The sequence below is a fragment of the Mixophyes fleayi genome, chromosome 3 (genome assembly GCF_038048845.1).
Source record: "Mixophyes fleayi isolate aMixFle1 chromosome 3, aMixFle1.hap1, whole genome shotgun sequence".
Taxonomy (NCBI): domain Eukaryota; kingdom Metazoa; phylum Chordata; class Amphibia; order Anura; family Limnodynastidae; genus Mixophyes; species Mixophyes fleayi.
The window spans coordinates 17,684,600-17,694,433 of NC_134404.1; the positions used below are offsets into that span (position 1 = coordinate 17,684,600).

The following is a 9,834-nucleotide window of genomic DNA, read 5'->3' on the forward strand; positions in this document are numbered from 1 at the left end:
ACACGTGGCGAAAGTAGATGCGCTTGTGGCGAGACTGGTTCGCCAGACCACGCTACCCGTACCAGGAACGGCAGCCCTACAGGATTCGACCGAATGTAAGTTGGAAACTTTTTGGAAATCGGTCTTTACGGCTGCTGGTACAAACTTCAGACCGGCATTATCTTCGGCCTGGGTAGCAATGGCTATGGAAGCCTGGGCTGGGCAGTTAGAGCCCGCATTACAGGATTCGGAACTGGTCCCCCTGGCCATGCACCTTAAGGAGGCGGCAGGATATATATATGAGGTGGCCCAGAATTCAGCCTCCATATCATCTTCTATTTCTGCTACAGCAGTAGCAGCAACAAGAACATTATGGTTAAGAGCCTGGGATGCGGATTTGGAGTCAAAAAGATCATTAGAATCCATTCCGTATACTAGTGGGATGCTATTTGGTCCAGAGTTGGACTCCTGGATCTCACAGGCCTCGGGGGGTAGGAGTACTTCCTTGCTTGTGAATGCCCCTAGACCCAGAGTTCCAAGGTTTAGTTCTTTTAGACAGCTTTTTTGCGGTGGCGCGTCTGGCAGAGGCAGACAGTCAGGTCAAGGGCTGCTGGAGGTAGAAGACAGTCGCTTAGTGGAAGCTCATCCTTTTCCTCCGCGGCAGCAAGGTCCTCTTCCACCAAGCTGCCGGATAGACCGACAGCATGACTAACACCCTCCTCTGATAACAGAGGGTGGGGTGGGAGGACGGCTGCTGGGGTTTGCCCAGCAGTAACCAGAGTCCTCAGCGGACAGGTGGGTTCAGGGGATCATGAGAAGGGGTTACATGATAGAGTTGGTGGACAGTTTACCCCACTGTCCTCAAAAAAGACAGGCAATGCTCTCTTCTGTCGATTTGCTTCTTTTAAAGAAGGTTATTGTACAGGTTCCGGAGTACCAAAGAAGGGAGGGGTTTTACTCAAACCTATTCTTGGTACAGAAACCGGATGGTTCATTCAGACCAGTGCTGAACCTCAAGCAGCTAAATCTGCATCTGAGAGTAGATACTTTCAGGATGGAATCCCTAAGATCTGTCATAGATGGCCTGGAGGCAGGCCAGTTCAGGGTATCAATAGACATCAGGAATGCCTATCTTCATGTGCCGATCTGGGAGGGGCATCAGCCGCTTCTCAGATTCACGGTAGGCTCAGCTCACTATCAGTTCATAGCTCTTCTGTTTGGGCTTGCCACAGCCCCAAGAGTAATAATAAAGATTATGGCAGCACTCCTTCACTCCAAAGGGGTGCAGATTGTACCTTAATTGGATGATCTTCTAATCAAGGCGTCATCGGTACAGTTGTTGGAACAACATCCTCGCCTTACGGTGAGGGTACTGGAACAGCACGGTTGGCTCCTGAATGTAACAAAGTCACAAATGATCCCTTGTCAGAGAATGACATTTTTGTCTTCAATGGGACATTCTGAGGAAGTGGTCGGGGTCTTTCCTCTGTTTGGATTGCCAGTGGATGAGGTTATCTCTAGAGACAAGAAAATCCCTGAGCTGGTGATTGTTAAAGGACAACCTAATAAAGGGCAGATCCTTTGCCCCGTGGGCCTGGATCTTAGTATCCACAGACGCCAGTCTGAGTAGTTGGGGGGCAGTGGTCCTTCACCTAAGGATGCAGGGTCTGTGGTCAGAGAGACAGTCGGTTCTTCCCATAAATGTGCTGGAACTTATGGCCATCCTGAAAGCACTGCAGAGGGCTCAGGGTGTGTAACAGGGAAGGCCAGTTCGCATCCAGTCCGACAATGCCACGGCAGTGCCATACATAAACAGACAAGGGGGCACCAGGAGTGCAAGAGCGATGAGGGTCACATTTCAGATTTTTGCCTGGGCAGAAAGAAACGTGCCTGCGCTGTCAGCGGTGTTTATCCCAGGGAAACAGAACGTACAAGCAGACTATCTAAGTCGGCACAAAGTTCTAACAGGGGAGTGGGATCTGCATCCGGAAGTATTCCAGTTGCTGGTGGACAAATGGGGACTTCCGGATCGAGACCTGATGGCGTCAAGAGTCAACAGGAAAGTCCCAGAGTTTTGCGCAAGAACAAGGGACCCACTGACTGTGGCAGTGGACGTCCTAACAATGCCTTGGAACTTCAGGTTAGGATACCTGTTCCCCCCATATCAATGATTCCCAGGGTCCTCCGAAGGGTCAGGCATGGAGATCGACCAGTCATTCTGGTAGCTCCAGGCTGGCCACGAAGGGTATGGTTCCCAGAGATTCTTCTGGTAGCAGTAGGTCAAGGGGTTCGGTTGCCACTTCAAATAGATCTGCTGACCCAGGGACCGTTTTTACATCAGGGTCTAGACCGGCTGAATTTAATGGCATGGCTTTTGAATCCAGTCTGTGGAGAGCTAGAGGGTTCTCTATGAGTGTAGTAGACACTCTCCTAAGAGCCAGGAAGCCAGTTTCGGCTAGGATTTATCACCGCATCTGGCATGTGTATATAAGGTGGTGTAAAAAGAAATCTTACAATTCAAAATCCTTTTGTCTGGCTAGATTTCTAGCTTTTTTGCAGGGTGGCTTGGAATGCGGGTCTCCGGTTGGGAACCTTAAAGGTTCAGGTGTCAGCATTGTCAGTGTATTTTCATAGACGGCTGGCGGCGATTCCGGATGTTAGAACTTTCTTGCAGGGAGTGCTTCACATCCAGCCACCCTACGTGCATCCTACGGATCCTTGGGATCTTAATTTGGTCCTGGACATGTTGCAGGAGCCTCCATTCGAACCACTTCGCTCAGCGGAATTGCGGTTCTTGACTTGGAAGGCAGTTTTCCTGCTGGCTATTGCCTCAGCTAGGAGGGTCTCTGAGCTGGGGGCCTTATCTTATAAAGAACCTTATTTGGTCTTTCATGAGGATGGGGCAGTTTTAAGGACTATTCCATCTTTCCTCCCTAAGGTGGTGTCGGGTTTCCATATTAATCAGGAAATAGTAGTTCTGGTATTCAGAGAGGATCCTCAGGTTACGGGAACAAAAGGAAGTAAATGTTTAGATGTCGTTAGGGCGTTGCGGATATATGATAAGAGAACTGCAAAGATACGTAAGACAGATTCTCTATTTGTGTTATTGATTTCACTAGGCGAGGATGGCCTGCGTCTAAGCAATCAATTGCTAAGTGGCTTACCCTAGCAATTAGAGAGGCTTATGTCCATACTAAGCGTCCTGTGCCGAAGCATATTGTTGCCCATTCTACCCGTTCGATTGGGGCGTCTTGGGCAGCGCGAAATGGGGCCTCAGCGGACCAGCTATGCAGGGCAGCTACCTGGTCCTCAGTCCATACTTTCACAAAATTCTACCAATTTAATGTTTTTGCGTTTGAGGACGCCTCATTTGGCTGTAGTGTTCTATGTGCGGTGCGATCAGAGCGGTCCCACCCATCAGAGGGACTGCTTTAGTAAGTCCCCATGGTTAGCAGTGTCCCCCAGATGGATGAAAGAGAAAAGAGGATTTATACTTACGATAAATCGGTTTCTCTGATTCCATCTGGGGGACACTGCGTTCCCCCCCCCCCCCCCTCTTTTCTGTGTTTTGTATATCTTGGTTGATTGGCCTGTCCTCCTAGGGCTTTGTTAATCAAACTGAGTTCTGTGGGGAAGGGGCGGGGGGATATACCTGTCAGCAGCAAAACATTAACTATTTGGGTGCCAGACTCCTCTCTACCCTATTCTACCCCATGGTTAGCAGTGTCCCCCAGATGGAATCAGAGAAACCGATTTATCGTAAGTATAAATCCTCTTTTTTGACTTTCAGTTAAGACTGGTGGTTAGCCGTAGTGTTTGTTTTAATGTAAGTTTGTGCCACCCATGATTTTGTCAGTTGTAATGATATGTTGCAAGATAAATGAAAAAATATTTCCAGCTCCAATAGCGTATATTAAAGTTGCTGCAGTTAAAAAGCTCGTAGTTGGATCTCGGGATGGAGCTGGCGGTCCGCCGTGAGACGAGCTACCACCAGTCACAGCCCCTGCCTCTCGGCGCCTCCCCGATGCTCTTGACTGAGTGTCCCGGGAGCCCGATGCGTTTACTTTGAAAAAATTAGACTGTTCAAAGCAGGCCGGACGCCTGAATACTTCAGCTAGGAATAATGGAATAGGACTCCGGTCTCCTATTTTGTTGGTTTTCGGAACTGGGGCCATGATTGAGAGGGGCATTCGTATTGTGCCGCTAGAGGTGAAATTCTTGGACCGGCGCAAGACGGACCAGAACGATAGCATTTGCCAAGAATGTTTTCATTAATCAAGAACAAAAGTCGGAGGTTCGAAGACGATCAGATACCGTCGTAGTTCGACCATAAATGATGCCGACCAGCGATCCGGCGGTGTATTTCCCATGACCCGCCGAGCAGCTTCCGGGGGGAGTATCGTTGCAAAGCTGAAACTTAAAGGAATTGACGGAAGGGCACCACCAGGACTGGAGCCTGCGGCTTAATTTGACTCAACACGGGAAACCTCACTCGGCCTGGACACGGAAAGGATTGACAAATCGATAGCTCTTTCTCGATTCTGTGGGTGGTGGTGCATAGCCGTTCTTAGTTGGTAGAGCGATTTGTCTGGTTAATTTCGATAACGAACGAGACTCCCCCATGCTAACTAGTTACATGGCCCCCGGCAGTCCACGTCCAACTCCTTAAAGGGACAAGTGGCGTTCTGCCACACGAGATCGAACAATAACAGGTCTGTGATGCCCTTAGATATCTGGGGCTGCACGCGCGCTACACTGATGGACCAGTGTGTGTCTACCCTTCGCCAACAGGTGCGGGTAACCCGCTGAATCCCATTCGTGATAGGGATCGGGGATTGCAATTATTTCCCATGAACGAGAAATGCCCAGTAAGTGCAGGTCATAAGCTCGCGTTGATTAAGTCCCTGCCCTTTGTACACACCGCCCGTCGCTACAACCGATTGTATGGTTTAGTGAGGTCCCCGGATCGGCCCCGCCGGGGTCGACCACGGCCCTGGCGGAGCGCCGAGAAGACGATCAAACTTGACTATCTAGAAGAAGTAAAAGTCGTAACAAGGTTTTCCGTAGGTGAACCTGCGGAAGGATCATTAACGAGACCCAGTCCCCCCGCAAGGGAGAGGCCGCGCAGAGAGAGAGCGAGAGGGGGGTGCCGACGGACCCCCCGCCAGGGCCCAGACCCACCACCGCAGGATGGCAAGGGGGACAGAGAGTCGGGGGAATGCGGACGGGTGCCGTGGGCCTGGAGGAGACAGGGCCATCTGCGCAGCAGGGACCCGGCCATGGCGCCCGACCGGAAGCCTTGCCCCGCAACCTCCGGCCGCCCCCGATGCCTCCCCGCAGGGTCCGACCTCCCGCCCGCCCTGATACCCGCCGTGGGCAAAAACGCATGTGCACCACACACCCCGGAACCCCTCCAGCCGATCTGGGTACCGCTCGGGGGGAGGCGTGGAAGGTTTAGAAGTCCCGAGGCGCCGGAGGGCCGGGAGCAGGGGACAGGTTCCGCGGCCCATCCCTCCGTGCTCTGCCCCGGACCCCGGCAGGTGCCCGGACAGCAGTACCGTGCTTTTGTTTTCCGTTCCAGAGTCTGTCTGCCGACGCCACCCCCCGTGGGGCCGAACTAAGCTGACGACTCTTAGCGGTGCATCACTCGGCTCGCGCTTCGATGAAGAACGCAGATAGCTGCGAGAATTAGTGTGAATTGCAGGACACATTGATCATCGACACTTCGAACGCACCTTGCGGCCCCGGGTTCCTCCCGGGGCTACGCCTCTCTGAGGGTCGCTCTTCCGTCCATCGCCCGAGCGGCGCTGCTGGGGCCGTCGTAAGGGTCTCCCCTTCGTCCCCCCAAGGCCAGACCCCACCTCCCAGCATGGCGGTGGGAGGCGCCCGGGGCAGCGCCGGCGCGCACATCACCGGCCCGTGCGGGGAGGGGGAACGTCCAAGGGGCGACGGCCCCTCTACCAGACTCAGACCTCAGTTACGTGACGACCCACTGAATTTAAGCACATTACTAAGCGGAGGAAAATAAACTAACCAGGATTCCCCCAGTAACGGCGAGTGAAGAAGGAAGAGCCCAGCGCCAAACCCCCGTCCATCCGGCGGGCGCGGGACTTGTGGCGTACGAGAGACCGGACCACCCCGGCGGCACTCGGGGGCCCAAGTCCTTCTGATCAAGGCCCTTGCCTGCGGGGGGGGGAAGGTGGCCGGGAGGAGCGTTGTGCACCCTCGCGGAGGAGCGGTGCCTCCGCCCGGCGTTACAGCCCCCCAGACAAGAGCTGTCGCACGGGGCAGAGGGAGACGACCGCCTCCGCGCCCTCACCCCGCTCAACCGTCCCGCCCCCGCCTCTCCCCCCCTGGGCGGCAGGGGTCCATCGTGATGCCAGTGACCCACCCGACCCGTCTTGAAACACAGACCAAGGAGTCTAACGCGCGCACGAGTTGGATGGCTCACGTAGAATTCTCGCTGCGCAATTAAGGTGAGGGCCGGAATGCCCCGGGTGATGTGGCAATGGGATCCAGCCGCTGCCGACGGGCGCACCACCGGCCCTTCTCACCCGCCCCGTTGGGGAGGTGGAGCATGAGCGTGCGCGATAGGACCCGAAAGATGGTGAACTATGCCTGGGCAGGGCGAAGACAGAGGATACTCTGGTGGAGGTCCACAGCGGTCCTGACATGCAAATCGGTCGTCCGACCTGGGTATAGGGGCGAAAGACTAATCGAACCATCTAGTAGCTGGTTCCATCCGAAGTTTCCCTCAGGATAGCTGGCGCTCGACGCAGACGAAAATTTTCTCGTAGTTTTATTCGGTAAAGCGAATGATTAGAGGTCTTGGGGCCGAAACGATCTCAACCTTTTCTCAAACTTTACGCCGTGACGAGTAGGAGGGCCGCGGCGGTGAGCGCGGAAGCCTAGGGCGAGGGTGCAGATCTTGGTGGTAGTAGCAAATATTCAAACGAGAACTTTGAACAGTAGTTGAACATGGGTCAGTCGGTCCTAAGAGATGGGCGAGCGCCGTTCGGAAGGGACGGACGATGGCCTCCGTTGCCTTCGGCCGATCGAAAGGGAGTCGGGTTCAGGTCCCTGAACCCAGAGCGACGGAGACGGGCGCCCACTCAGCGTCCAGTGCGGCGATGCGACCGATCCCGGAGAAGCCGGCGGGAGCCCTGGGGAGAGTTCTATTTTCTTTGTGAAGGGCAGGGCGCCCTGGAATGGGTTCGCCCCGAGAGAGTGGCCCAGGCATTGGAAAGCATTGAGGTTCTGGCGGCGTCCGGTGAGCTCTCGCTGGCCCTTGAAAATCCAGGGGAAAAAGGGTGTAAATCTCACGCCGGGCCGTACCCATATCCGCAGCAGGTCTCCAAGGTGAACAGCCTCTGTCATGTTTGAACAATTTATGTAAGGGAAGTTGGCAAATCAGATCAGTAACTTCGGGATAAGGATTTGCTCTAAGGGTTGGGTCGGTCGGGCTGGGTCGCGAAGCGTGGCTGGGCGCGCGTAGTGGTTGGACGAGATGCCGCCCCCCGCCCTCCCTTGCCGTCGGGGAAGGCGCGGGCAGCGGCGACTCTGGACGCGCGCCGGGTCCTTCCCTTGGATCGCCCCAGCTGCGGTGGGTGCCTTTCCCCCGCTCCCTCAGTTCCCCCTCCCCTCACGGGGTAGGGGTGCGCGTGGGGCCAGCGGGGGCGGCCGGGGGTTGTAGTAAATGAAGTGCATTCACAGGAGGGTTTTACAAGTGTTGTAACCTAGGGATCCGTACTTGGACCGGTGCCTTGGACCCGGTCATCAGGCCCTGGCCCTGCTATATGATGATGTGAATCTCTGCCTTAAATAGCAGGGGGGCCGTGCAACGGTGACATTACCATGTCCCCTCCTGCATTTGGCACTTGAGCTCCCATCATGTAGAAGACGTTTGGAATTTACACATTTTTTGCTACCACCCAAATCTTGCTGCTTAAGACAAATGCCTCAGTGGGCCTCATTATAGACACAACGCTGATTCTGCTAGCAGCCGTAATTATCATTATTATCCTCGATTTGTAAGGCACCATTGTACTGCGCAGCGCCGTACAGTAGGTAAAACAGGACATACATAAAACAGGAACATACAAGGTAGACAAAAAAAATGCAGACATGAAAACAAAGAGTATGGAGGACCCTGCTCATTACAGAGCTTACATTCTAAGTGGAAGAGGGCACAGCTGAAACAATAGGAGTAAATGTGTCTCAGAGTGGAGATTGCGATAGTTGTGAGGGTGAATCAGTGTAAATAGTGTTATCGAGGATAAGGTCACCTCTAAAAAATGAGATGAGTTTTCAAAGTCTAGATTTGAGATGTATGCAGTGGTGTTGTTGAAGGCTTTGTAGGTAAGGGTGAGTAATTTGAATTTGATTCTGAAGGATACAAGGAGCCAGTGTAGGGATTTACATAGTGGTGAAGCAGATGTGGAGCAGTGAAAGAGGAAGATCAGTGTTGCAGCAGCATTTAGGATGGATTGAAGTGTGGATATATGGGTGTCAGGAATGCCAGATAGGAGAAGGTTGCAATAGTCAAGACGGGAGATAATGAGAGAATGGATAAGAATTTTGGTAGCATGTTGAGTAAGAAAAGGACGTATTCTGGCAATGTGTTTGAGGTGGAGTCGACAGGACTGGGAGAGAGTCTGGATGTGAGGAATAAAGCAGAGGGCGGAGTCAAGAGTGACACCAAGGCAGCGGGCTTGTAATGTGTAAACTTAAATGGCGATTCCTGACTAGCAACATTCAGTATAAGAGTTCAGTAGAATTATCTATTAAGCCAACTCATACTTCTTCACTGCCCAATAACATTCTGTTCACTACTTTCCTGACTGTTTATTGAGACGTTTCCTACGTACATTACATTAGGAGGAATCACACAGCAACACCTAATATAAAGTGACTTCAAGATCAGGTCCTATTAAATGTTAATGTCATCCAAACTAAATCACGTTGCAGAATCTATTTACTTCTACACAGTAAGATCGTCCGGGCATCTTGTGTCTCACCCATGGAGCTATAATGTGACTGGCTGGTTCATTAAAGCCATATGTACATACATTACATTTTAATCTGTGATTGTGTTTCAGTATCTGTGATGATACATGGGGTTTTACGTCCGCTGATGCTAAAGGAATATTGTATAGGAAATAAACCTTGTCTGATTTCATTTCTCAGTATGTCCAACCTGTTCATCTGTATCACCTTAGGATGTATAGCTCCCTGGGCGCATAGAACAAAAACAGTAGGTGAAATATAAAATATAGCATTTAATGGGTAATCACAATAGCAAGTGAGTTGCAATCCTGTGAGGTACAATACAGTATAACTTCAATCATCATCATCATTTATTTATATAGCGCCACTAATGCTGTACAGAGAACTCACTCACATCAGTCCCTGCCCCATTGGAGCTTACAGTCTAAATTCCCTAATACACACACACACACAGAGAGAGAGACTAGGGTCAATTTGCTAGCAGCCAATTAACCTACTAGTATGTTTTTGGAGTGTGGGAGGAAACCGGAGCACCCGGAGGAAACCCATGCAAACACGGGGAGAACATACAAACTCCACACAGATAAGGCCATGGTAGGGAATTGAGCTCATGACCCCAGTACTGTGAGGCAGAAGTGCTAACCACTTAGCCACCGTGCTGCCAATATAGATAACCATGCATATATATTTCACAGTATACAGTGCAGAAATAATAAAGGATAGGATAGGATATAACAGACCGTATATTTGCACTATGAATGAGCAGAGGATAAGGTTGGTACACCTGTGTTCAGTGTAAACGTGGCCAGGAGTAGTGACTGAACAATGGTAACGGTGTTGGGTAGGGGG

General features: G+C 52.0%; 1 non-coding gene across 1 annotated transcript; it reads left to right on the forward strand.

Moving 5' to 3' along the window:
- Nucleotides 1-5,606: 5,606 nt before the first annotated feature.
- On the forward strand, nucleotides 5,607-5,760 carry LOC142146854 (5.8S ribosomal RNA). Its single transcript, XR_012690041.1, has one exon. It is a non-coding gene; the product is annotated as a 5.8S ribosomal RNA (ribosomal RNA).
- Nucleotides 5,761-9,834: the final 4,074 nt, after the last annotated feature.